Source organism: Stegodyphus dumicola, chromosome X1 (genome assembly GCF_044657685.1).
Source record: "Stegodyphus dumicola isolate Sdum_Otavi_A_Nest chromosome X1, ASM4465768v1".
Lineage (NCBI taxonomy): Eukaryota > Metazoa > Arthropoda > Arachnida > Araneae > Eresidae > Stegodyphus > Stegodyphus dumicola.
Window position 1 is genome coordinate 153,213,767 of NC_140780.1, and position 27,256 is coordinate 153,241,022.

The 27,256-nt window shown below is 31.9% G+C and overlaps 1 protein-coding gene across 2 annotated transcripts in view; it reads left to right on the forward strand.

Annotated features, from left to right (window-relative positions):
* Window positions 1–12,056: 12,056 nt before the first annotated feature.
* Window positions 12,057–27,256, forward strand: part of LOC118190544 (SEC14-like protein 2) — an 87,692-nt gene continuing 72,492 nt past the window's right edge. Inside the window, exon 1 of one of the 2 annotated variants that reach the window (XM_085808534.1) lies at window positions 12,057–12,081. The gene's annotated coding sequence lies outside the window, so the exon portion shown is untranslated. The other variant, XM_035361272.2, reaches the window with a different exon arrangement.

Genomic DNA, 27,256 nt, shown 5'->3' on the forward strand with positions numbered 1-27,256 from the left:
TTTAAAATTTATATTTATTCATTCGAACTGAGTATTTTAAATATATTTTTTAATATAAATTTCCAGAATTTGATTTTATTTATTTGAATTGCGTTTCTTTCGGAAGAATACTTTGTAACCCAAACTACGATGCATTTGAAAACTGCATATATTAAAAGAGAAAATACAGTAAAGCACACTTAACACGCCTTTCAATGTTCCGCTCAGAAAAGATATATAAATAAGAGAGATGTATAATCGACATTTTAACTTAGGATTACTTGCATATACTGCTTTAAACAGTTTTTCTTCGGGCATTCTGCTTTATTCTTGCTCTTTTTATTCAGGCATTCTGCAAGTATATTAAAAGTGATTTCCAAGTGAAGTTACTAGCAAAACCCGAATACTCATTAAAAATCATGTAACTTGCCAATCGGAAGTAATATGAAAGATACGGCGTCAGTAATTCAATTGCTGTTACGGTACACTGTTTCTAAACTTAGATGGTCATTTCTTAATTAAATATAATTGATTTGTAACGTCTACTAGAGCTGACGGTAAGAACTGAAGTGCGAATAAATAATAGCTTGTGCAATCTTAATTAATATAAAATTAGAAATATTTAAATTCAGACAGAAAGTTTTTTGAAATATTTGCAATTACTTTATAAGAAGGATTTATTAATAACTGTAATAATTACTTATTATATTGCTGATGGTTAGAATTCAGTTCTTGACAATTACATTCTAAATTAGAATTTTAAGGATATAATGAAAATACGCTACGCATAAAAATACATTTTAGGATAAAAAAATGAGTCGATTTTTTATGTTTAAAAACTTCTTAAATTCATTTAATAAACATCGTACCCTCGTTGGTAATGGAATCCAGAATGTTGGATGTCGTTTTTATAATTATTCTTACTTGTCCACAGAACCTGCTGACTTATCGAGCCATTAAGTAGCTGCAGATCATTTCTACATAACCATCGAACTTCCATTAATTCGGTCTCTAGAGGGTTGTATGTTTATATCATAATTTGACTTTTATAAGAATGATTATTCTAAATCTTATGTTTCTATAAAAATATACTGTGCTTTAAAAATATGGATGATAGTATCAGCCGCTCTTTCAGCCACTTCATAAGCAACAGCTTGTTTAGAAATAAATTATGCAGTTAATGTCATAAAATATTTTCATAAAATTCAAATAAATATCAAACGAAAGTTCTCAGTTTTAGACAATTCGATTTAAACGAAGTTAAATTAAAGTAGCAGACCATAAAACGCCGAAGATAAAAATTTACTCTTACAAATATTTTTTTAAAAAAGGAAGAAAGTAAGAAATTTTTTTAAAAACTTAAAAATTTGAATAATAGCATCTATAATTTAAAAAATAATAATTTTTCACATAGCATTAATAAATATTTATTACGTTTCATTGAGGGAAAAATTTCATATAATTAATTCTCCGTAAAAATGTATTTGAAATTTAAGGTTAAAAATTGCTGTGGCAATTCACTGCAACAAAAATCCATAAACCACATTTGGCGTTATTATCGCTCAAAAAAAAAGATGTCAAATTTCAAAGCGCGAAAATATGTAAATTCGTGTATATCTTAGGAAATTTTGAATAAAAAAGTCTAATTTTTTGCAGGTATGCTTAGAAATACACCTACTTTAAGATGATGGTAAAAATTTTATAGGTTATAATTCAAAATGTTTTTCGAAAAATGTATAAAAATTATTAAAAAATAGAAATTTAAAAAATAAAACACAAAAAATGGGTAAATTTTATATGGAATGAACCTAAATTTCGAAATGTGAAAGTAAAAATCAAAAAAAGTTTAATATAAAAGGCGATATTACAAAATATTTGCCAAATTCAATTAATATTGAGGAGCTAAAATTCTGAGAGCTAATATTTTAAAAACTACTCGTACGATTTTTACAAAACTTAGCATTCTGGCATAATTTGAGTCGTAGAATCGAAATATGTAAAAAAAATTGGTATGTTACTTCAGAAAACGTTCGATTTTGTGTCAAAATACCTATGTTAGAATAGTACTATATATAAATCTAATATATAATCTAAGTCGCGTTTCGAGACATGAAAAACGCAATTTGAATTTTGTGAATCGGCCCAGTAGAACGGGAGATATAGAACTGTCCCGTTTTTTTTAGCAGTGTGCATATGTATAATTCGTAATACAGGATGACTCAAAACTGTAAAGGCAGGTGGAAACGATCAAAACGTGTGATTTTTCCAGTGCAATGCGTATGCCGAAATGGCGCGTTGAAATTAATGCAAGATGTATTTCAGCAATAAGTAAAAGCTCTTTGATGGTGTAAATTCTCATTCTCCCCGCGAAGTTTGAGCTCCATGAATGCATAGCTACACGAAAGCGGTGCTCATCTATATATAAATTGTATGCATGGGATTGTGACTAAAACAGAGCAGCTACTCAAAGGAGGTCTAGAGAAGGATTCGCAAGTACTTCCAATGAACGGCTGCTCTATTTCCGTTCGCAGGGCCATAGATAGAATGCATACCGGTCAGCTCCGCTTTTTCCGCGATGCATACCCTCGACATCCGCATGATGAATGACAGTATGCGAGAGCAGAACGTTTCACCTACCGCTCAACAGTGCCCTATACCACCTCAACGCACCTTTTCGGCACACACCTTTCATTACAAAATTTGCTTATTTCTATCCTCTTTGTCCACCTTTACATTTTCGTCAGATATTCATTAATCACCTCGTATAATGCTATTTAATGCAGTGAAATACAAGATGGCATAAGTTACAGGACGCATTGAAATGCAAGAGGAAATAGGAGACGAAATTGACTAAAATCCAGTGTACTATAAAATACAGGAGTGTAAAAATTTTATGTCTATTAACCCAGTCATCTTTTTATTTTGACTTTATTTTCACTTCTGCTTTCGTCAAAATATACCAGAATACAAATTAGTAAATTAGTTAAAGTATAAATAAAATTAGGATTCTGGAATTTTCAGAGAATGTTTGGCAGCATAGGCTGACAGTCACTCTGCTTAACTTCCCTGCTCTTGAATATAAGGCATCGGTTAAGCTTCTGCTAGCCATCGTTGCTTCGTGAACACTTAGGAGCGAGCAAAGGTTTAGTTAGACATGTTGATTTTTTATTTTGCATTTATTTTATTACGAATGCGTGTTTTTTATATGCTTATGTTAATGCATAACCAAAACACGCATTCTGTAAAATGTGTCAGTATGAGTAACCGCCAGATCGATGCGTTAATAAATTACTTTTACTGTAAATTTTTACTTAAGTAGTGGTACTTTTAATTTAGATGGGACTTAAAGTCGTCTCACAGTTGTAGAGACATTAGATGTTTTGATGCTGGAGACGTGAAGAATGTGCATTGCTCTCGCCGAGATTCGAACTCCGGAACTCCCCAATAAGCGTCAAATGAGCTTCCAGTTGCCCCACGAAGGCACGCGGAAAGGAGGGAAAAATATTTTATATACTCCAGCTTTTAAAGGGCGACTGGGGATGAGGGGATCCAGTTTCTCAATCTAGTGTTGACGAATTATCGTCCACCACCTTTTAATTCGAACGCCACTATACAGCTATTAGGTTATTTTAAATCCAGGAGATATGAAAAATGTCAAATATTCTTACCGGGACTTGAACCTGGACATATTGTACACTAGTCGAGTATGCTGTCGATTATCCCACAAAGGCATGCGGAAATGAGGAAGAAAATGCTTTATACGCTTCCCCTTTTAAAGGGCGGCTGGGGATCAGGGGACCCAGTTGGCAAATCCTGGTGATGACGAATAATCATCCACTAAATTTTAGTTTCGGCGCCACTTGTCGAGTCATTACAATTTTTTTTGAAGCAGGAGAAGTGAAAAATGTGCATTGCCCTCGCCGGGACTCGAGCCTCAACCTCTCGAATACGAGCCGAGTGGGTTACAGCTACACCAGGAAGTTATGCTGGAAGGAGGTAAAATATATTGTATAGTTTATGGTTACTTTGAGGTGATTTGGTAATTAAAAAAATATTGCAACCGTCTAAGATATATAATGCATGATATTTTTAGTATATTCGGATATGAATAATGCGTTATATAAGAATGAAAAATGTAGATATCTGGTACAGTTCTCGAGATAATACTTATGCGAAATACAATGTAATGCGTGATACAGAATGTGGTAAGATATGCGATACGGTCAATTTCAGTGCCTCAGTTCGCTACACGATGCTATACGCTATAAAAGTTATATACAGGATGAATGATAGTATATATGAATGGAAGCTACTTAACACATGAATACAATAAATACGAATGCAAAATAAAAATATGAAGCTAACTACAGTCGGAAACAACATTGCATTTGATTACGAAATAGAACTCTTCATATATACACTAGCAACTTGCTATTTGAATGGAGATGGTTAAAGTGTTTCAGAGTCCATGATGACTGTCTGTTTATGTTAACAGTCATTATCAGACTGTCTGTGCAAAGCAACTATCCAGAAATACTGCAAGACTGTTGTATATGTTAGGAGATTAAAACTTTATTGCTTGCTTGTTTTGCATTGCTAAGAGCTGCAGACCTCGCTGCCTAGCTCAGACTGCAGGAAGCAGTCATTCCAACTTGGAATTACGCTGTATCAAAGTATGTAACAAATGTAGCGATCGCGACCTTGACAGATGTTCTCTGTTGCCTAAGACAAAATGATGCGAGTGAGTGAGGTACGAGCCATTCTCCACTACCACATTCGTCAGCACGAACCTTGTACTTATTTAGCAGTATTTGCCGCGATTTTTGGCACTAACTTAAAAGGTACTTACACTTGTTGCTGCACACCAGTGCTCATGCTATTCTTGAAGTTAATGCTTTTTTGCTTATTTAAGATGAAAAACAAATTTCAAACACTGGTTACCAGCATAGGAAACAAATCTGTTTCCTCATTTCCGCCTGTGCAAGTTAGAAACCAATACTAGGCTGGTCTGTGGCAGTTTTAAATTTCTGTATCTGTTATACTAGATGTCTGATATTATGAGCTACAAGAGATACTTAAAAACTGAAGACGGAATATTTACATGCTGTGATTTTAGGATATAACAGCGATGTTTGTGCCTGGTAAATGATGATATCGATTTATATTTTAAATGATTTTATTATATACAATAGCTTATTTTTATTTAATAGTTTTAATTCTCCTCCTACGTTTCCTTCATCTGTTGGTGAGGGGTTCACAGATTTGACATTTGCTTCTGGGAAGATTGACATAAAAGTTTATCAATTTAGTGTTTTAGACTGCGAGACTCTTAGTGATCATAAATGTATTTTATTAAGAGTAAATGATACGGAAGTAGTTGTTCAGAGATATAGATAATCTACAGATAAAAATAGATTGGATCGCTTTTGTAAAAAGACGAGAAAGGATATTCAAAGTTTGAAAAAATGTTAAGATCACTTTCAGAAAGAGAGGAAATACATAATGTGACTCTAGATTTGGAAGAAGTGATGATTAAATATGCAGATAAAAATATGAAACTTAAGAAGAAAAAATGAAGAGAAACTTCTTGGTAGATCCCTCAAATGGGAAAAACGAAAAGGAGGGTGACAGCCTTTAGAAAAGTCTCCCAGGTAGGTATTATTCAAATATAGATTAAAGTGCACAGAAAGATATATAAACGTGAGCTGGCTATGTATAAGAGATTAATTAAAAAAGCGAAGAAAGAAAGTAAATATAAATATTTCCTTGGGAGCATAGAATATTACAATAGGGTTTTAAAAATATCAGTGGGAAAGCTAAAGAAAAGGATAATTTATAAAAGGTCTAAAGGCGAAAAAGAAGAAAATTTTGGAAAAATCTCGGAAAGGATTCCAAAGGATGTTTTATACATAAATGATGTCGATGTTTACTCTGAGTTGTCTGATATCAGAGATGTGAAATTTAAAGATTACTGTTCTTCTCCCTGGGAAGAATTTTCGAAACAAGAGATCCAGATGGTGATTAATCAATTGAAAACTAGAAGTGCGCCATGTACAGATAGAATTACAGCCGCCATTGTAAAAAGTATGTTTGAATTTTCATTCTGATTTTATAGTACTTATATACAACTAATGTTTTAGAAACCATTTCTTCCCTAACTCTTGGAAGTTTGGGGAGAGGTACCAATTCCGAAAGGAGATGGAAAATTTAGATTAATTCGTTTGTTGAAGTTCCCGGAAAAGGTTGTAGACAAGATGTACAAAAGGACTCTACCATTATATATTAACCTCAGAAATTATGTCAAGGCGGCATCGCAGATTTGTATCGGGTCGCTCTGCTAATGATGCATTATATGATTCTGTAAGTTACATTCGAGAAAAGAAAATATTGCTTCATGTGGCAGCTATCTCCTTTGATATTAAAAGAGCTTTTGAGTGAGTTAGAGCATACTTTAAAAATTTTTATTAAAATTAAGAGTCTCTATTGACATTTTTTAACATTTAAAAACTATTTTCAAAGAAAGAGAAATGTTTTCTGTAGGAGATAAGATAGGTGATAAATTATATGAAGTGAAGGGTGGTTGTTCTCAGGGGTCATGCAACTCTCTGCTGCCTTGGAATATTATTATTAATAAATTACTTAGTCAGTAGTTCCCCGACAATGTAGAAATGTTATGTTATGCCGATGACATTGATATGTTAGAATGCTCCATGGAGAGGCTGGAAACTAAATTATAAACGCTGTAAATATAATTGATAGCTGGAGAAAGTAACAGAGTTCAACTTTAAGAAGATCAAGGATCTATTTTTTCACAAGGAAGGTGAAAGTGTAAGGAAACCTCGTCTTTTTTTTTTTTTTTTTTTTTGTAATGAAGACAAAATTGAACTAATTAAGGATTTTAAATTTTTGGGGGTATTTTTTGATAATATAGTGACTTTTGTTAAACATTTTAAATATGTACGTAGACTAAGTGATTTGATTCTGCAGTTTTATAAGAGAGGCTTCCTAGGTGATATTCTGGATCACAAGAGGTACACATTGCGAAAGATCTTTAATAATATGATTTTTACAAATTTTATTCCACGGTATTTGTGCTTAGAGAACTCGAGCATCGGAGGTGCAGCGGATTAGAACAAAATTCGATTCCATCCAGAGGAGTTGACCATCATAAGACTTTTTAGAAGTGGACCATGTGGCATGTGTGTAAGACTGAGCCAAACGAGAATGAGCTTGACATTTACACTGAGGGACTGAAATTGGAAAGAAATTAAGAGGTGCTTATTGTTACGCTATTGGAATAGACAATGAGAAATTTAAAGTTGTAACTCTATTTTTTTAAGCAGAACTTACAATTTTCAAAACACTGCAGTGGGTACAAAAATGATAACCTATAATATTAAAATTACTAAATATTCTGATTGTCTCTCGGTTTTACAAGTCATCCCCAATTCGGAAAAGCCGAATACTTTGATTCAAACAACCAAAGAACTATACACAGGCTTTATTAAGAAAGATGAAATCAGACTTTGACTGTATTAGAGCGCACGTTGGGCACTTAGGCAATGAGAGGACGGAAGCCCTTGCTAAGGAAGCGGCTTTAGGGCCAAATACTTCAAAAGCGGAAATACCGGGTTCAAGAAGAAAGGCCATTTTAATCATGCTAAATAATTTATATAAGAACTGGAATATGCTATGGCAGGACTCTATAAAAAGAAAAGAAAAGATTTTCTGCATAATTTTAATTAAAAAAAGTACTAAACCTATCTCAGGCATAGACGTTAATAAAATTATAAGCGGCCATAGGAAGATTTCTCTGTTATTTTAATGGGTTTAGACTAAAGATAATAACAAATGCAACTTATGCAATGTGATTGGAGATGCTGGTCATTTTGTTGAAGAGTGTACTATCACTGCAGATATAGAAGGAGCAGACAAGGGCTTCAAAACATTGGATTCCAGTACTGTAGCAAATAAAATTATGGCAAGATTAGGTCGAGATAGAAAATAGGCATAATATGTAAGTTTGCATGTGGGTGTGTGTTTGTGTTAAGTATTTTTAAGTTTAGTTTCCAACGCTCTTTTTCCCCTATTACCCTATATCAGTTCATGAAATGTAAAAAACCAGAGGTTTATGTATTAGTACCTTATGCTTGTATTTTACGATTTTTCTTTCATTTATTTATTTATTTATTTTTTATTTATTTATTTTTTTTGAGGGGCGGTTGTTGTTTCTGGCTTGCTCTGGCGTAGCGACTAAGGGGCGACGGAAAGTCTTCCACGAGGGTCGGGCTGCGCCTCTCACATTAAATCCTACTCTCTCCTGTTCAACGTTGAGTGTGTCTACGTGAGCACCACCATGAACGGATAATCAGAAAACTGGATAATTCGCACCCGGATAATTGAGAGTACACTGTATATCCAAATATATTTTCTTTCATTTTATTTTCATACTCTTGAATAAATGATTAGATTGAAGACTTTCTTGCGAAATTCGAATTCGAACAAAACAACATTTTTTAGGCCATGCTGAATTTACTTTTTCCTCTTTAATTTTTGAAAGGCAACGTATCTGAGTATGTAACAACAGATCGTAAATAATAGTATGATGTTACTTTAATATTTTTCAAGAAAGTTTGTTATTAACATGCTTTGCTGAACATATGAGCATTTATCGGCTAAGCGCCATAAATACTCATTGCCGTTGTAAAATATATCGGTAATAAAAATTCTATCTCTTTCAGTATAAATTTATTCACAGAGAATGCCATTAAAGTAATACAGCTTCTAAGTGTGTATTTAGATAGATATTAACATCTTAAAGCATTTATTAAAGAGTATAAATAACTATTTAAATAAATAATAATTCTAATTATTTTAAAAATATAATGTTTGGAAAAATGTAATTTTTTAGGAGTTTGAAACCTACAATCACTCAAAAGCTCATTAACTATTTTAGATCTCTTCAGATCTCCAAATTATAAAATTTCCTACTTACTTTTCATTTGAAAAAAGTCTATAAATATTTTAAGTTAAAACAGAGCGTTTTGTGTGTTATTTTTGCCTTGTTTGAGATATGAAAACAATTTCGAAATAATTAAATTTATCTAGTATAGTAATTCTGTATTATGGCGCATGTAGAAAATAAAGCTTACACAACGGAAATTATTCTTTAGATCAGCATTAATGCAAATGGGCAAAGGAAGCTTCTATTACTCTCAGAACATAAATGTCTAAGTACTTCTGTTCCAGCGGTGAATAAATGTGAATAACGCATAATCAGCTGACGATCCGATATCAGTCACATGTGAATTTCCCATCGTTCTTTTCAGTAGAAAGATAATGTTTAAGAAAGTAAAATATTGTATTTATTTATTTACCAAATACCATTTTTATTTCAATAATGTCATTGAAAAACTGATAATACAAAATTTCTTCGTGGCCTTTAAGTTTCTAAACAATTGACCATGTCAAGGCAGCATCATAAGGAAATCTCGAATGCCGGATGCATAACATCGCTCTAATGTTTCTTTGTTTCTAACCTTTTAACGTAAAATGTCCTCGGAAGCATTATTCCAGATTGTGTTCATATGCTTTTGTGGGGAAACAATGTTGTAAAGTTCAAACAAACTTAAATCAGATATGAAGGCATTTTTTAATCAAAACATTCGCTGTTACTTGATATTCTTAGCTAAAGTATTAGCTGATAGCATAGCAAATCAAAAGAGAAATGAAGTTCCGATGCGCGCAGTCCGCTTTTTGAAGGGTAGGTGATCATTGCTAATCATAATGCACTTAGTCGATAAGTGTCTGCACTTATTTTGATTGTTATATACTGATATACTGATTCAGTATTATAGATGACAGAGGTGTGTTATTTTGTTATTAAAAGAACTATTTCGGTAAAGGGGAAAATGAAAATATTTTAATATTAAAATATAACCTATCTATTTATCTGTCTATCTATCTATTTATCCACCTATCTATCTAGAGATATATCTGTATATATATATATACAAAGTATAAACTTGTGCTTCGACAACGCATATACTACCTTTTTTCTTTATGTGACTGAAGAACTCTTTTCACCATGATAGTGTAATGATGTTTAAATTTATCCCTCATTATTAAAAGTGTAATTTATTATTTTATTCAAGGACATTTCATGTTAATAATATGTTGAAGTAAAAAATATTTCATTAAAATATAGATAAACTGTTCATTTATTCGCAATAAAAATTATTCTAAAATTCTATATGTATAAGATCTTGTCTTTTTAGCTATCATGCAAAGTGTCTAGATCCCAGAGTTTCATTTGGCTACTTTTCGCACAGTCGTGAAAAGTAACACAACAGAGGAAATGTGTAAAAAGCCCTGTTTATTTATCACAACTCTAACAGCAAGACACGGACTTCGTGCTGACAAAGACACCGACTACTTGCGGTGAGAACTTAAAGGTAATTTTAACAATAAATTCGAAAAGTAAAAAGTAGTGCTGGACTTCACAATTTAATTTAACGTAACAGGCTGACTCAGTATCTTACACTTGCGGTAGCCTAACTAAACGGCTAGAATGCTTAACCGCTACTAAGATTAACAACTAGAGGATAAAATAGCAAACATGCGCTACACTAGCTAAATCACGCTTTACCATAAGATACCAAAATTAAAACAACTGGTTAGTGAACTAATGGGAATCATACAATTGTTACTTTTAAAAAACTGCTACTTTTATTTAAGGTTCCCATTTAACATTATAATATTTCAATCTTTGGTCGTTTTTCTTACTACATTCTTTTTAAAAACATTCCATAAATTTTAAATTCGCTTTCTAAAAACCTTATTAAAATAAAATTTTCATGCTTCTTGTATCTATTAATTCAATTACCAATATTTGATTGTATTTTTAAATTGGTTAAGCCTGTATTTATTTCTCTGAAAAGAGGAGATTTCTCATTCTCCGAGATTTACTGACTTCTCAGCCCATTTCTGAGTTTATAATTCAAATACCTTTACAATTTTTCCGCTGAACTGAATTCATTTTCATATTTATTTGATTTCTTTTTTGACCACGCCTTCTGAGTTAGTGTTTATATTGCCTGCTGCCAGTATCCATCACTTTAATTTTGAAAATTTTTTATCACATCCCTGCAAAGTCGAGTTAATAAAATTACTTATAAATATGAAATTATTCGGCAACTGAAGAAACTTTAAAGCTGTAACTGTAATCCTACACAAGATTTTGGAAAAGTAAACGTAACATAAAAAAGTATGTCATTCAACAACTATTTTTATTGTTATTGGAGCATTATCAGTGGACATGCTATGCTGCTAAATATCTCGTAGAACATTCTACTAAAACTCAATCCAGTTTCTTGAAATACGATGAAAAGTTCGAGATAGGAAAAAATTAATAAAAGCAAAACAGATTATTTTTAATTACTTCGGGACTTCTAGTAATGATGAAAAAAAAAAAAAAAAAAGAAGTATTAATTTCTGTATCAGCTTCTTAGGATTTTTATTTTTTCCTGTTTCTTCGCTGACGGGGTTACAAAGAAAATATGAAAAAACAAGAATTTCACCTTTATGTCCAACATCATCACTACCAGTCTGCTACCGTAATTCATAACATTAACCTAAACAGATGCTGAAAACGAAACTACGAGATGAACTCATTGAGAATTAATACAATTAATTACGTACATGGCCTTCATTCACAAAGCTAAGAAACCTGCTTGTCTCTCTAGAACAAAAATTTGTCCGTGATTTTTTTTTTACATAAGAAATAGTTTGCATACATTTTTGGAGTAATTTGCTTTGCGTCTTGATAGATTTATATCTCTACTTGTTCTGCGTAAATAGCTACTTAAATTTCTCTTGATTAAGAGCAAATAAAGCTTGAAAGTAGCAACACCACGGTACATGCCATGATTTTTATGCTGACACGTGGGAAAAACCGGTTAGAACCAGAATGTTCAAAATACTAGTCTGTGTTAGAATGCTTATTGCGCAAGTAAAGCCGGCGAACCGGGCAGTGCTATTGGATGCTATTTCGATGCTGTTCCGTAAAGGATTATTCACACGGATGCTGGTTAAGACTTCACGGTCAGTGCTCATGATTGTTGTGTAATTGTTGTCAGCTGGTTTCACCTTCTTCCTTGTATAACGGGTCTTAAATGGGGAGATTTGCAGTATCTTCCAACATATTTTCTGTGAGATTTTGTGTGGTACGTTTCGACTAACATCTCACAGGCCTTTTCCGATTTAAGTAGATTGATTTTATTTGTAAGTACACTGTTTTATATGCACATATTAAGCATGTTTGTTTGAGATATTGTTAAATGGCTATTTAGCAAAAAATTTTTTGTTTATGTTAAGACTGGAATTTTATCGAATAGGAATATAATTTTCTTATGTTTTGTAAAACAAAATGACATACTTTAAATGAGGATGTGTTTAAAAAACAGGTAAATGCATTCTATCTTCATACATTGCATATTTAGCGTGCAGTTATTTAAACAAAACAACAAATTCTTGATGTAAAATATAAAAGTTCTGTGAATTTGATATATCAGAAAATTTAGAAATATATCGTTAATAAAGCTAATACTGGACATTCTACACTTAATACTCATATGCCTAACGTATTTCATAAAACAATTATGACTTCTGGCTACTTCTTTGCAGAGTTAACAGTTTTTATAAAGTTCATTAGGTACTTAGTTTTAAAGAACATCTTGCTTATAGCTAACAACCATACTAAATGCTGTAACTTTCATCAAGCAAGATTTTTTGAAAATTAGTTTAATGTGTAACTGTCTTGAAGTATACCATATGCGGAAAACATCGCTCTGAACAAGAGAATTTTAGAAGTCTTTTAAGCAAAATTATTCAGAAAATTAATTAAAATTTGTTTTTAATATGTCAGTAAGACTGCTCTGTACACACACTTTTATAATTTGCGATTTTAATTTTTAATTTTCTTTTGCTGAATTCGAAAGTATTTTTAGCAGATCTAAATCCTCATAAATGGTTAGCTTGAAAGGGGTTTTAAAAGCATAATTTATATTATACATTTCTCTGCTTTTAATTAAATAATAAAATTGCGCTAGACATTCGATTGCAAAATTTTAATGAAGTTTATAACATTACAATTAGATAAATACATTAACGTATCATAATTCACTAATTATTGTGAGGCACTGATTTGAATACATACTTACACAGAATAAAGTGGCTGTAAAATATGATTTGTAATTTATTACAATCTTATTCTCTGAATCATAAAATTTAGAGTTTCCGTTAGAAATTCAATAGTAGAAATATGATGAAAGTTGGTCACATTAAAATTAGATAAATGCAATAACACATTCATTATTCATTTAGATCTGCTAGAAGCTGCTTTTCATTTAACTCTTTTGTTAATTCTTAGTTTTAAATTTGCATTGTTAGGAAAATTTTAAGTTATATTTAATAATATTTGCAGATTTTTATTGCTTTATCGAATCTCTTTCGATGTTTTAATGCTGTATGTATGGCTTCCAGAAACTTTCTTTCTTCTATTTTCAGTGATACAAAACTCCAAGTTTGTATTCTGAAAGATGAGAAATGCGTCCGTCATTAAACTTTAGATGTCTTACAAACATATCAGATGCCGCAATATAGTCGTGAAAATATGTCTTGCATTACTAACATTGACTGAGAGTCTTATCATGTAGGGTTAAAAACTTAATAATTTAAAGCATTATAAATTATTTTCATGCATCTTGTTTAACAGTTTAGTACGGTTTCTTGAAAAGGAGGCGAGCCAGTTGCTAAATCAGGTGGTAACAAGTTACAGTGCATCACATTTTATTTCAGGCGCCAACTGTAGAGCATCTAGATTTTACTTAACATTAAAAACACTAAAAAATAAGCAATGCCCTAGCAGGAATTCAAATTCCGAATCTCCTAATTACCAGCCAGACGTGCTTCCAATAACACCACGAAGGCACACTGCAAGGAAGAGAAATTCCTTACATAATGATAGTTTCCTTGATGGCGTAAATTAACAGAAATGGTATCATGTTATACTGTGTACGAATAAGTATTCGTGTATAAATAAGAGTATTGATTAAATATTCAATATTATAACCCAGCAAAAGTAGAAATCAGACGAACTTGGTAAAAATTTCTAAACTTGTCTGCAGCAAAATATTTATTCCAGATTGCAAAATATTTCGATTTAGAAATTCTTTACTCCTTCAGAAAAGATTTGAGAGGTCAAGTAAGCCTTGTTATTTATAAAATGTAATACAGTTATTAATAACAAAGATGTGTCTTTCAGGAGGAAATTCAATACTCAATCTCTCACCTCGAAAATACTCTTTCTGCAAAATTAAAGAATAAATCTATTTTTTTCTTAGTGTGTTAAATACATTAGTGCGCTAAATGCTTTTTATATTTTCATTTCTTTCAGTATAGTGAATGAAAAGCGAAATAGGAGTGCAAAAAGGAAAGTATAAATCATTTAATCCTGAAATGAAAATAAACGCATTACCGCATCAAAGGCAAAAAACCAATAACAGCTGATATTCATGCTGATTTCAGGCAAAAGCATTAAGCCTAGACGTGAATTCAGAAATAAGCTGTCATATTCAAGGACAAAATCTGTTTCTTCGAGAATAATTGCACGTGACAGAAAAGTTCATTAAACGTAAACTGGTCTGTCTTTCATAAAGCTGTTATAGTTTTTAAATTTTTATAACGTGGACAAAATTAACAACTACGTCATGTACAGTTTGTAACGAAAATCTCAATGTATGAAGTTATTAGAAGGAAGGTACGTGATTCAGAACTTAACATTTTCACATAAACTGCAACCTGCGAAAGCTTTAACGTACTGTTTATTTAATTCAAGTATCAGAATGACCGAATAGCGCGTAAGAGCAATTCGATCATTTTAAACTATCATACAGTAATATCATTGAAAATACAGTGATACCGCAGTATATGTCCGCTTTGAAGTAAGTGACATTTCTATACGTCTTGTTTGGACGCGAATTCCTTTTTCTTTTTTGGCATACAGCATTATTTGGAATACGACTCGAGTTCTGTGAGTCACAACTCAGAGCACTACCCTCGTTTTGAGGTAATGCTGCGACTGCTGCCTTACTTGAGCCTTACTGTTGCTCTCAGTAAACACAGTATATTACGGTGTATAACGCGCACTTTACAAAAAATATGATCGAAATTGACAGGTGCGCGTTATACGCCGGATGTAAAAATGGTACATTTAAAAATAAGGAAAATAATAGTATATAGATATTAGATTTCTACAAGCACCTAAATGCTGTTTGTTTAAAAGAAATGATACAACTTAGCTTACAAATTTTCATTATCGAATAATTTTTAATTATCGGATAATTTCTTTTATGTAAAGCATATTAATTATTGTGCTTTCATTCATTCAGAGAAAACATCTGACTCCTAATTCTTCGAAGTCATTCGCGTCGGAAGTACATTTTTACCCAATATTATGTCTGTCTTTTCTCGAAACCCTAGAATAACATTCTTGTGCACACTTGTATTGAATACCACCCACCACCTTTCAGAATTATTTACTACCTCAAGCATTTTCCTCACACACATAGTGTTCCGCTTATTGCTTCCAATTCAGTATACCATTGTTGCGAAGTCTGGAACAAATCTTCGAATGAATGACTTTAAAAGATAAGAGCATCACACATGTATCTCTCGGGTTTCTTATTAAAGAAAAGGGTGCGCGTTATGTGGCGAATATACCTAAAAATTTAAAAAATGTACTTTGAAGTTATAGGTTCGTGTTATACGGTAACGTGCGTTAACAATGAAAGTTAATGAGAAGAGTCAAGCAACGAAGAAAATGGTTGAAACCTCCATGGAGGTGAAAAACGAAATTGTTGAGAAGTATAAAGATGGCATGCGTATTCGTGTTTGGAACTTGGATTAAAAATATTGCATATAGTCCGCCGAGAACAACGGTATCTACTATTGTGAAAAACAAAGACACCATTAAACCTGTTAGCGTTTCTCGACCAGGTCCAAGTAATGATTTGGCAGAAGATAAGAGAGAAAAAAAGAGATAAATACGGTAAATTTTCATTTATGTGCAGTATATGATTTATCCATTGGTTTTGTATTTTAGTACTTAAAAGTGTTACAATAATAGCAATAGGAAAATTTTTTATAAGAGCAGAATAATTATTTACCTATTTAATGTTAAATTTTAAAAATCAATGTCGACAAAGTATGGCAAGAATAATTAGGAAACACCTGTTGTTTCAAATTTAGTAATGATCTTTTTTCATCATTTAAGGCAAACCAAGCAGATTGAGTCCGAATTTCAAAAGCAGGATTTAAAAACCTTATAAGTTACTTCTCCCGCCTTCTTAGCGTGCCTTCGTGGTGTGGTGGTCTGAACGCTGGGCACGTATTCCAGAGGTCCGTGGTTCAATTCCTGGCGAAGGCGTTGCTCATTCTTCAATCCTCTCTTGCTTCCAAGTAACCTAATGTCTCTACAAACTCAGATAGGAAAGTGAGATCACAAGAACTGCTAAATGTTTGCAAAATTAAATTGGAATGTTTCCTACTCAAAGTAGTACTCCTATTGATTTATTTACCGTCTTCCGTTTCTTATAGGCCCTAGTGTATTTCATGTACGGGTAATCTAATGCATTAACTGCCTTTTAATTGATAATGTTTAGGCTCGTAATAAATTATTTTTTGCTCTTTCATTTTAGAGATAAAATGCATTTTATTTAGTTTATAAAATGATTTAATTCTTTTTTCCTTACTTTTTAAAAGAAAATTTTCGCAAAGGACTTTCTTCAGCATCGTGAACTGAGTTCGAGATATACTTAAATTAATAGGATATAAAAACTACTGAGTCGCATAAAAAGTAAGAAATATTCTTGCTGTTCACGGTTTATCAGAATGAAAGATGGTAATTATTTCGACGAAGTTTGGCAGACCTGATATTAATTTGTAGAGGCATTAGTCATTTTTGGAACCAGAAACATAAAAAAATTGCTATACTGTAGTCGGGATTTGAATACGTATCATTTAATTCCTAGTTGGACATGCTACCACTTATGCCGCGAGCATGGATTATTTAAAGAAAACTGCTACTAAAAATCCGTGCTAGCATTATATAGAAGAGCCAGCAAACTATAAATCTAAGATATTTGAAATTAGACCAGAAAAACACTTCTATTATTGTGGTTTCGAAATTTTATTATCATTAGAGTAAATAAAACCTGTATAGGTGGGGGAAAGAAAACCAAACCCTGATCGTCACAAGTTGAAAAGCCCTTAAAATATATTCTTGAATTCAGATTATCTTAACCAGTATATTCTAGACCATAAAAAACTACACTGTGATAATAAAATATGCTCAAATTCAAATCATAGTTAATGCATGTAATTACTATGTAAAGTTATTTGGCGTTTTTAAGCTGGAGATGTGAGAAATGAGCAATGCCCTCGCCGGGACTCGAACCTGGATTTCTGGAATACGCACCGAGTGTACTACCATAACACCACGAAGGCATACGGAAAGGAGGGAGCAAACACCTTATAACTATCATTGCCCTACTGACAACTCCTCAATTAAAATCGTAACGAAATCACCATTGAAACTCTCAGAATAAATCTGTAATAAAAGCTGTTGGTATTATGCAACCCATACATACTTCTTTCATTTAAAATTTATTTTTGTTATTTAATTGAATCAGTTTTCTTTATTAATTAAACTTTCAAGACCATACTCGAGTAAAAAAGAGCTGAAATATAAATATAGCTTCTGATATTTATTTTATTTGAAGTATTTATATTATTTCATAGGATTCAGAAATCCAGATTCATGTTGTCCACTTTAGGTTAAAATAATGCTTTTGAACAAATTACATCCTTACTAAGTCTGGGTCATTAACAATTGGTTGAACACATGTCGGGGCTTTCTGTTATCTCACTGACAGACCAGGCTCGGAAATGAGTTTCCTGAAGAGACAGAGAATTTACTAATGAAGAAACTATTTTCATTCAAATTTATTTTGCTGTTTCCCCGTGTGACCAATTCAGGGTCATAAGAACAAGAAATCACTTTGAACTGGATGTAATGTGAAAGTAGAAGCTTGGTGGATATGAGCAGAATATTAATTAGTCTGTTAACTTCTCGATGAATAGCTAGAAAATGTAATTTAAAAGCTCATCTGATGATTAAGATTCCTTTTTAAGTCAGAAATGTTTGCTAATCATTAGTTATTATTTGTTTCGATTACGAAGAAATTTTGAAGACCTATTTAAGCAATGATTTTAAAAATTCAAAATATTCTTACAATAGGAAATATTTAAATTTTTTTAATTAAAAAAGAATTTTACCATTAAATCTATAATAACTACCAATAAGATCACTAGTTTGAAAGGCATGCAAAGGAAGTTATATTTTACTACTCCAGAAATCTTGCTGATCGGCAAACTGCAAGTGTACTTTCACTTTTACTATTCTATTTTAGATGAAGTAATTCAGCGCTATTTTTTCTTTTATTCTTTTATATGCAATTGAGGTATTTTGAGCTCCTAACACCTGCAATGTCGACAAAGAGGATGGTCTAAAAGTCGTGACCCTGAGCACAAGGTTGAAACAATGGGAAAACGAAAAACATTTTCTAACTATCAAATAATAGAAACCCATACTCATTTCCAAATCAATGGGTTTCCTTATTAAAGTTACAAATGTTTTAAATAATCTCTACAGCCCAATTTTAAAGAGCTTCTTAAGCAATATGGTAACAATTTTGTTACCATATTGCTTTGTCTAAATTCCCTAAAATAAGGTACTGAAGAACATATTTGTAAAAGCAGCTTTTATATGATCTTAAATGCAACAGTCAGTTTGGGATGAAAATCCATAGGAAAGTTATAGTTTCGCTAAAAAGCACACATATTTGCACACAAGTCGCCTTCACAAAAAGAGAATATTCATTAATTTGCTTTAAATGGATATATATTGAATGAAATATTATTATTTGAAACATGAAACAGTGATATTGAATAATTTAAAAGGCCATCGAGGAGACATAAAAATTATCGAAACGAACAGAAATATTTCATTACTAAATCGCCTATCTTCATATTTCAGTTACTGAAGTGTCTGTACGTAAACTGGAAGATGCAGAGAAATACAATCTTCTTATGGTAGCGATGTAGAATTATTATGTTATTTTGAAGCTGGAGACGTGTAGAATGTGCAGTGCAATCTCCAGGACCCGGACCTCTCGAAATACGCACCGAATGTGCTACCATTACACTACGAAGGCATGCAGAAGGGAGGGAGAAATTATACTATATACTTCCCCTTTTAAAGGGCAACTGGAAATTAGGGAATTCAATCCCTGATAGTGAAAAATCCTTATCCACCACCTTTTATTTCGTGCGCCACTGTAGAGTCATTAGGTTACTTTTGAAGCAGGAGATGTAAAAATTGTGCAGTGCCCTCGCCGGGACTCGAATCTGGAACTCTCGATTACGCGCACATTTTCTTTCTTTATCGCATCATGCAATTACAACATTGCATTGCTTCAGAGCATATTTCTATAAGACCTTTTAAAAAAATCTACTCGTGACATTTTGAGAGGAAATCAAATCTAACTGTGCTAAAAATTAAAGTAATATTCCATGATTTTATCTTATTTAAACAGATAAATTAGTTGAAATAAAAGCTTTTCCTCAATAAAATAATGCATTTTAAACATCAGAGTTGTTGAAAATCATATGTGTATATATTGAAATAAAGCTATCTAATACCGATATCTAAAGAACAACTATTGTTCCGCTTTGCGTTTTTGATAGGTTAGATAAAAGTATCGACAGTGAAACAAGAAAAAAGATCTGATTCATGAATTATAATCGTTGTCATCTTTTATTTGAGATTGTATCCCATGAACTTGATGATTGATGTATTAAACTGCTCGAAAGTAATCTATTATCTTGCACAAATAATATAAACGTATCTTTTCCTCTTTCGATATTGAAAATAATTGTTGCTATTTGAAAATGCTTCTCTTGACAGCCGATAAATTACCAACCATTGTCATGCGAATACTTTGCAAAGGAAAAAAAAAGCTTTTGTCTTCTAAATCAACAATAAAAACAACCAAATAAATTTTAGCTGCAATGCTCTCGATGTTAAGTCAGTGTCTGTATTTTTATCGTTTTCTCCTTTCTAGTTTCACCAATCAAGTTTCGTTTCAATAAATTTATTTAATCTTAAAAATGCAAAAATGGACTTATAATTCTTTTTTAAAAAACATGGCTGAAAAGTTGTGCAATTAGTAACTTAGCCAGGATAGCAGTAAAATATAATTTTGATGAAAATGATTACATGTAAAAATGCAATTAATGTATAAAATTATCTCAAATTACTTTAAGAAAAAAAAAAGGCATAATACTTCTTGAATTCCGTTAAGTTGTATGTTGCAACCTATGATTTTCAGTGTACATTCTAAATAATACATGAGCTACCCTGAGAATCTGTTACTTCTGACTTCGACTTTTATAACTATTTGACGGGTGGCCTCCTAATGAATTAAGTTCCTAGATCAACCCCTCACCCTCAGACATTACCTTTATTTTGGTGGTGAGTTATTGCTCTTAGCTTAAATTGACTGTGAAAGCAACAGGCATGCAATTATGTAAATTACTAACTTTAATTTCTCACCATTTGTTAAATAAGTTAAGATAATAGAAACATAAGATCTCCTTGACATACAGCTACTTGGCTGAAACTTACTGCGATTTAACTGACTGTAACACCACTGCTCCTTCTCGAAGCTAGAAGTAACAATTGAATCGGACAACTTACTAACTAGATTTCACACTTATCAAAACCCGCGCGTAATACCCGGCGATCACTTTTAATCTTATAGCAGCTTCCGCGTCAAGGTAAGACCACCGCGGTAGGAACAAACGTCTCTATTAGAAGTCATGCAGGCGAACGATTCTTCCTCTATATTTAAATTACGCCGCTTGTCATAAATCTGCATAAGTGACTACAGAACGAAACAATCATAAAGGAATAAAATAAATTTTAATTGTTAGTTAAACTTCAATGAAATGTCACAATTTCTTCTGTTGCAGTTGTCTTTTAGCTCAATTTATAAGGTATTTCTCCCGCCTTCTTGGCATGCCTTCGTGGTGTAGTAGTCTGCACGCTGGGGGGGCGCGTATTCCAGAGGTCCGTGGTTCGATTTCCGGCGAAGGTGTTGCTTATTTTTCATCTTGCCTGCTTCCAAAAAATACCTGATGTCTCTACAAACTCTTTCTATTTCTAGTGCGCTTTCGTCCTCAAATAAACTCAGCTTTATATGTAATCAACCTGATATTGTACAAACTACATTAAAATTCAAACCTGCTGCAGACATTAGAGAGATTTGCAATAAAAAGAAAGCAGGAACTGTTTGGAGATGCAAAGTATTCAGTTTACAATAAAGGTGTCTGTCTGTTGTACCTATCACTGCCACTATTAGCACTGAAGTCACGCTAACAGCAAAGTTCAGAAACGATAACTGATCTGAGTCCAAAGACAAATAATCTGAGTCCCTAGGCAGAGAGATTCTCAAATTCCCTTGTTTTCTTTTTCTTACGATGAATTATAAAGAATTTTTAGACCTTTAAAAATTATGAGCTTAGACCTGGACCTGAGAATATTCGAAAATCTGGTCCTGCACATTTAGTGCCAGCATTCATATTTTCGCTAATTTTTTCATTTCTTAAAAAAAATTTAAGCTAATATGGATCGTCTGATAAGAGCAGACATTTTATAAAAATAGGAAAAATCGATGCTAAACATAGTTTAAACATTAACTGTTAGTGAAAATAAAATAATACATGCTGAATGTAGCCGCAGAAAGTCTGAAAATAAAATAAATATAAACGTGCTTATAAAGTAATGCGAAATTATTAGTTTTTAAATTAGTGTTTATAAATTAATGTGAAATGAATTGTATGTAATTAATCATGTTCTGTAGCTAAGAGTTGAATTATACTAACTGTCAAAATATGTATGCGAAAGTGAGACTTTGCAGTCAAATAAGGGATGCAGTCAAGTAAAATTATTTTTATTTTAAGTATTACGTATTATTTTGCATCATACCAAACATATAAGTTTATTGTTATTTACGACTGGGCATGTTCATTCAGCATATGAAATTTGTGTTTTGTAATTAAGTAGATTTTCTTGATTTTTATCTTAAAGTCATTTGTTTGCTTTCTAGGAAAATTTTTACTCTTTTAATTTGTGTCGAAATCTGAATTAAAATAAGAAAATAAATTTCAGCACTAAAGAAATAATGCCATAAAAGTTTTACACAAGCACAATCCATCCTAAGTAGATTTCAAAATCACTCTTAATACAAATATCGTTTTTTCATATTTTATTTATTTCAGGCAATTCAGGAATTTGTTTTAGGCACTGAATATTATGATGCAAATTTTGCTTTGTTAAACTGCATCTGTATTAATCTAGATTCTTTTAAAATAAAAGCCTTGTTTTTAGAAAGCACACTGCTCTCGAAAATATGATAAAACTTTCATTATAAGTAATTTGAGTTAAATCTCCTGTAATTTACTTATTGTATAGTTAAAGCTATTATATGAGATTTGCCACAATAATTATATTGCTTTAGTCATCAACTATTATATGACACGTCGGTTATTTTTATAAAATGTTTACCTTCACTACATTCAAGGAAATCCGTCATTTATGAAGTGTTGAATATTTTACAAACCTATTTTCCACAGCTTATGAAATATTTTTTTAAAAAATTACATTCAATTATAGATTTTATAAGAAAGGAAAATACTTTTAGAGTATTGTGGTGATTAATTTTAGGAATAAAGAATTATACTCTATTAGCCTTAATTTCAATAGTAAATGGCACTTTAAAACTTGCTTTCTAAATAATTTTTAATTTTCTTTTTTCTTACTTTCTAAAACTTGCTTTAAGCTTTTCTTGGCTGTCTTACTAATTTCGATTAGAAATATTACTTTTATTTGGATACATAATATCCACGGCTTTAGTTATCTGGTAGTCTATTTAAAGTTTTAAAGTATTTTGTTTAACTTTAAAAGAAAAACCGCAAACATAACGAAATAAAACATCAGTAGTAACAGGAAATCTCATTGCTTGTGTTCGTTCTTCCAATCTATTTTCTGATTTATAAGCCAGACAGAAACATCGAAATACAAGGAAGTTTCGAAACAGTTAAGAGATTATAATAACGAAAGAAAGCATAATTTTTAGTCTAAGGTTATTCCTTCAGTTGAAGGTCAGTCATTATGATCGCATACTATTTGTTTTGTAATTAATGTTAGGAAGCTAGAACAACTTAGACAAGACTGCCATTTAAATTATCCTTTTTCATGAAAGTAGTTAATTATATACAAACAACCTGACTGTCAGAATTGCACGCGAATGAAAGTTGAAAAAAAAATGAAAGATTTATTTCTAACTTTATAAATACAAGCTTTGTTAAAAATGTATACAAACTTTGCATTATCCTTTTCTTTAAATAAATTTATTGAAATTCATAAAAGGTGTTCTTTTAATAAATTTACACGGAGCATAAATTTATTGAAATTTATAAAAGGTGTTTATTGAATTTATTTTATAACTCTTGCAATTAAATTATTTTCTTGAAGTTTTTATTAAGATAGAACGCTCGACAATGTGAGGAAATAGTTCAATATTCAGAAAAAAATATGCTTGCATTTTTTCATGCAAAGATAAAGAAAAAAGTTAGAAAGAAAAGGGAAAAAAAAGAGAAAGAAGTGAAAAGAAAGGAAAAAGAATAAAGTTACTGTTCATGATGAGAAGAGCTGATAAGCCTTTAGAAACTAAAACTGTGTTGCTGTTGCGGCTAATCTCACTTGTTTGACCAAATCGGAGCCCAAGAATTTTATCGTGGTAAAGAGTCCAAGCATGCATCTGTTGTATGTCTGTAACCATACAGGTAAGAGTATGACTTTTCCCTCTTCCATTCCAATTTTGAAGGACAGCACTCAGGAGTGATCCAAAGATCTTCCGCTCCACGCCTTTCCAGAGAAATTTTGGCTCGCTGTATATTTTGAGGGACCGTAATGCCGCACAGACACTGTATATATATAAACATCCATACCTTCTCCGGGATTCGAATCCGAGGTCATCGATATGGCAATCAGGGTCCAAGCCACTATGCCACCTGGGTGCCATAAAAAGTGTTAAAAAATTTGTGCAAAGGTTTTTAAGAATCTCACAAACATTTTATTTATGTTTGTAATATTGTAAAATATACAGAAAAGTTTAAAACACCCTTTTCTGTATGCTACACGTATAAGCATTCCACTATATGGTAAGATGACACAGAAGGCCAGAATTACGCCGAGAGTGCTTTCCGAAAAATGATTTCAAAGCAGAATCTGACGTTGAAACGTCTAGTCAAATCTAGGAGCATAAGATTTGAAACTTATGTTCCTAAAGTTGGAATATAGTCTTAATGATAAAATGCTGTTTGATAGTTCCAATAACTTGATTTATGCTCATCAGTATAACTTGGTGTTCTCTGGTGTTAGTCTGAGATTGACGATCCACACTGAAACAAGTATAGAAAGGATCAATGTTAGGTTAAATTCGAAGATTTTTAAGCAGTTAACAGAACTCACAGAACAGCAAAGTAAAACACTGCTTGTGCAATGATGCCAACAGATTTATAGGAAGGTATGAAATTAAAACCTGATTTTCATAAAGATGATGGAACACGTTGTGAAGATTTATGACTCGACGACCTAGTTGACCTGAAAAAAGTTGCTGGCATTTTTTTATGTCAAGGCACAGTTATGAAAGCAGTTACATATGCAAGGATGAGAGGGGGTTAAATTGAAGAGGTACAAGTCTATTCTCATTTTTGTTTATGATCTACGATCACTGATTTGTATTAGAAAAAGGTATGTTTCAGCATATGTGCGATATCTAAACAGATGATTTAATTAATTTCTTCAGAACTTGAGCTGCAGGGTGCTGACATATTATTTTTAGTGATTTATAGATCGAATGTGAAAGAATTAAAAATAAGTAAATATATTCTTCATAGCTATTAAATTGTGAGGAATTAGCATTAGAAATTGTACAGTGAAACTGCACTACAATATCTCTCATTTTCATTTTAGTTTTAGATTATTAAGATTTTGCCTAGACTACAAAAATTTGGAAATTAAGTAAAGGGAAATAGCTCGGAGAATTGAGTTAATATCGTAGCATATAATTTTATTTTATTTTAATAATTTCATAGTAAAGTTCTCATTCTATTCACATTCTACATTATTTTCCACACATCTTTCGCATTCCTACTTTTGAGGGCATACGCGTGCTGTTGATACCACATCACCATTTTGTATTTAACGATTATTGTTTACTCTATTTTAAAGAGGCAATTTAATGTCCTGCCTTGCATTACCTTGTAATAGAAACCCACAATCAGTATTTAGTTCTCCGTAATTGTCAACTGAATGCCATGACCAGCGGGTTGCGGTTATATTAGTTTAAATCATTTTTTGTTAGCCCTCTAGCAATTGACCCATCACAAAATGTGTCACATCAAGCAAAACAAAACAAAAAAGATGTAGCCTTCTAGACTTGCACTTCAAAGTTTTAACAACTAATTATATAACGACGTTATTGATCTAACTTTTTATTGCTTCTCATTTTCATTTTTTCAGTATTTAACTAATGACCTGTCGAAAGAAAAGGATGTAATAATTCTCCCTAGGATAAGGGTTTGAGTTCACCTAACTCGTGTTTATTAAATGTTTATTAATATTCTTTTTACTGGTAAAATGGAAAGTTCAGGTGGTAGATGTGACGAGAGTGCATCAAAACTTACAGACAATTATCATTGCTTCTAAATGAAACCATCTGACAGTCTGCTTGCATCAGAGACAAGAGACGCCATATTTATTTCACGTTAGCATAGCTCTGTTAGGGAGGCCATATTTATCTCACAGAATTAACATGTGCTAAAAACTAGATTATTAATTGCATTCAGAATTACAAGTATTCCGGAATTTTACAGAAAAGGAGTTAAAGGCTAGATATTCATTGGTTGGTTAACTATACGGCATTCGAGAGCTATCTAAATTAAGGAAGGTTGCATTCATGCTGGGCTTCTAGAACCAAACTGAATCGTATTTTTGCTACACGTCTGTAAAACCTGAAATTTCGCTCTGACTGTTTCTTTAACCAATATGAGAAGTACACCGTGGCTTCGTTTATTTATCTATTACTGGACGTAAAAATTTCCTATTCGGTCACTATTTTCTTTTTCATTCGTCATAATAAAATATGATTAATTCATAATAAATGCGAATAAATGCTCTGTATATTTAAATTTACCTACTTCTTAAAGTTAAGCTAAGTAGAGTGTCATCTAAAGTATACAAATTTTGTAGTTAATTTAGTCAGAAAAAAATTGAAATTTAAGAACTTGGGATAAAACAAAAGGAAAGAAAAGACAAAGCAAATGTTTTCTCTCACGTACATCAGATATATAACTTAGTGTATTTAACGCAGTAAAAGAATAATGAAACATCCCCAGTCTAACAAATAAGACGAAAATATATATAAAGTATACGAAAGTGCCGCAGGGAAGAACATTGAGTAATCGCATCTTGAGGTGCTGATCACGCAGTAAGTACTTTGTGAAGTTTCGCTATAATGAATATTCCCAAAGCACTGAATTTGTTTCAGCGCCTTTAACTGTGGAGATTCATATTCATGAGATTTTACAGTGTACCGAATTCGTGATTGGCATCTCAATCCTTTCTTTTTTTAACTCCCTATATATCTTGACCTAAATATGGATTTGCGATAAACTTATTTTGGCTCGTACATTCCTCTATATTTTTCATTATTCAATTTTTCTCATGTGTGATCCTTAGCCTTTTATAAATAAATTAGAGAATGTTAGTTAATGATACAAAGGTCTAATGATTCAGAAAGTTAACATTATACTGATTCAAAATCAGTTTCGTACTCAAAACTCGATAAAGAATTAAATTGGAAATTTGAGACTCATCTTTGATATGAATTAAGTTCACATCTATCTAAGTGATTATCCAGATAAATTAGGTTTATCTAGAAAAGCTAATTAAGCTAAGTGATTTTGCACAATGATGACGGGGTTTTGATTTTGCGTGCAAGTGCCATGGTTTTATTTCATCCACCCTTAA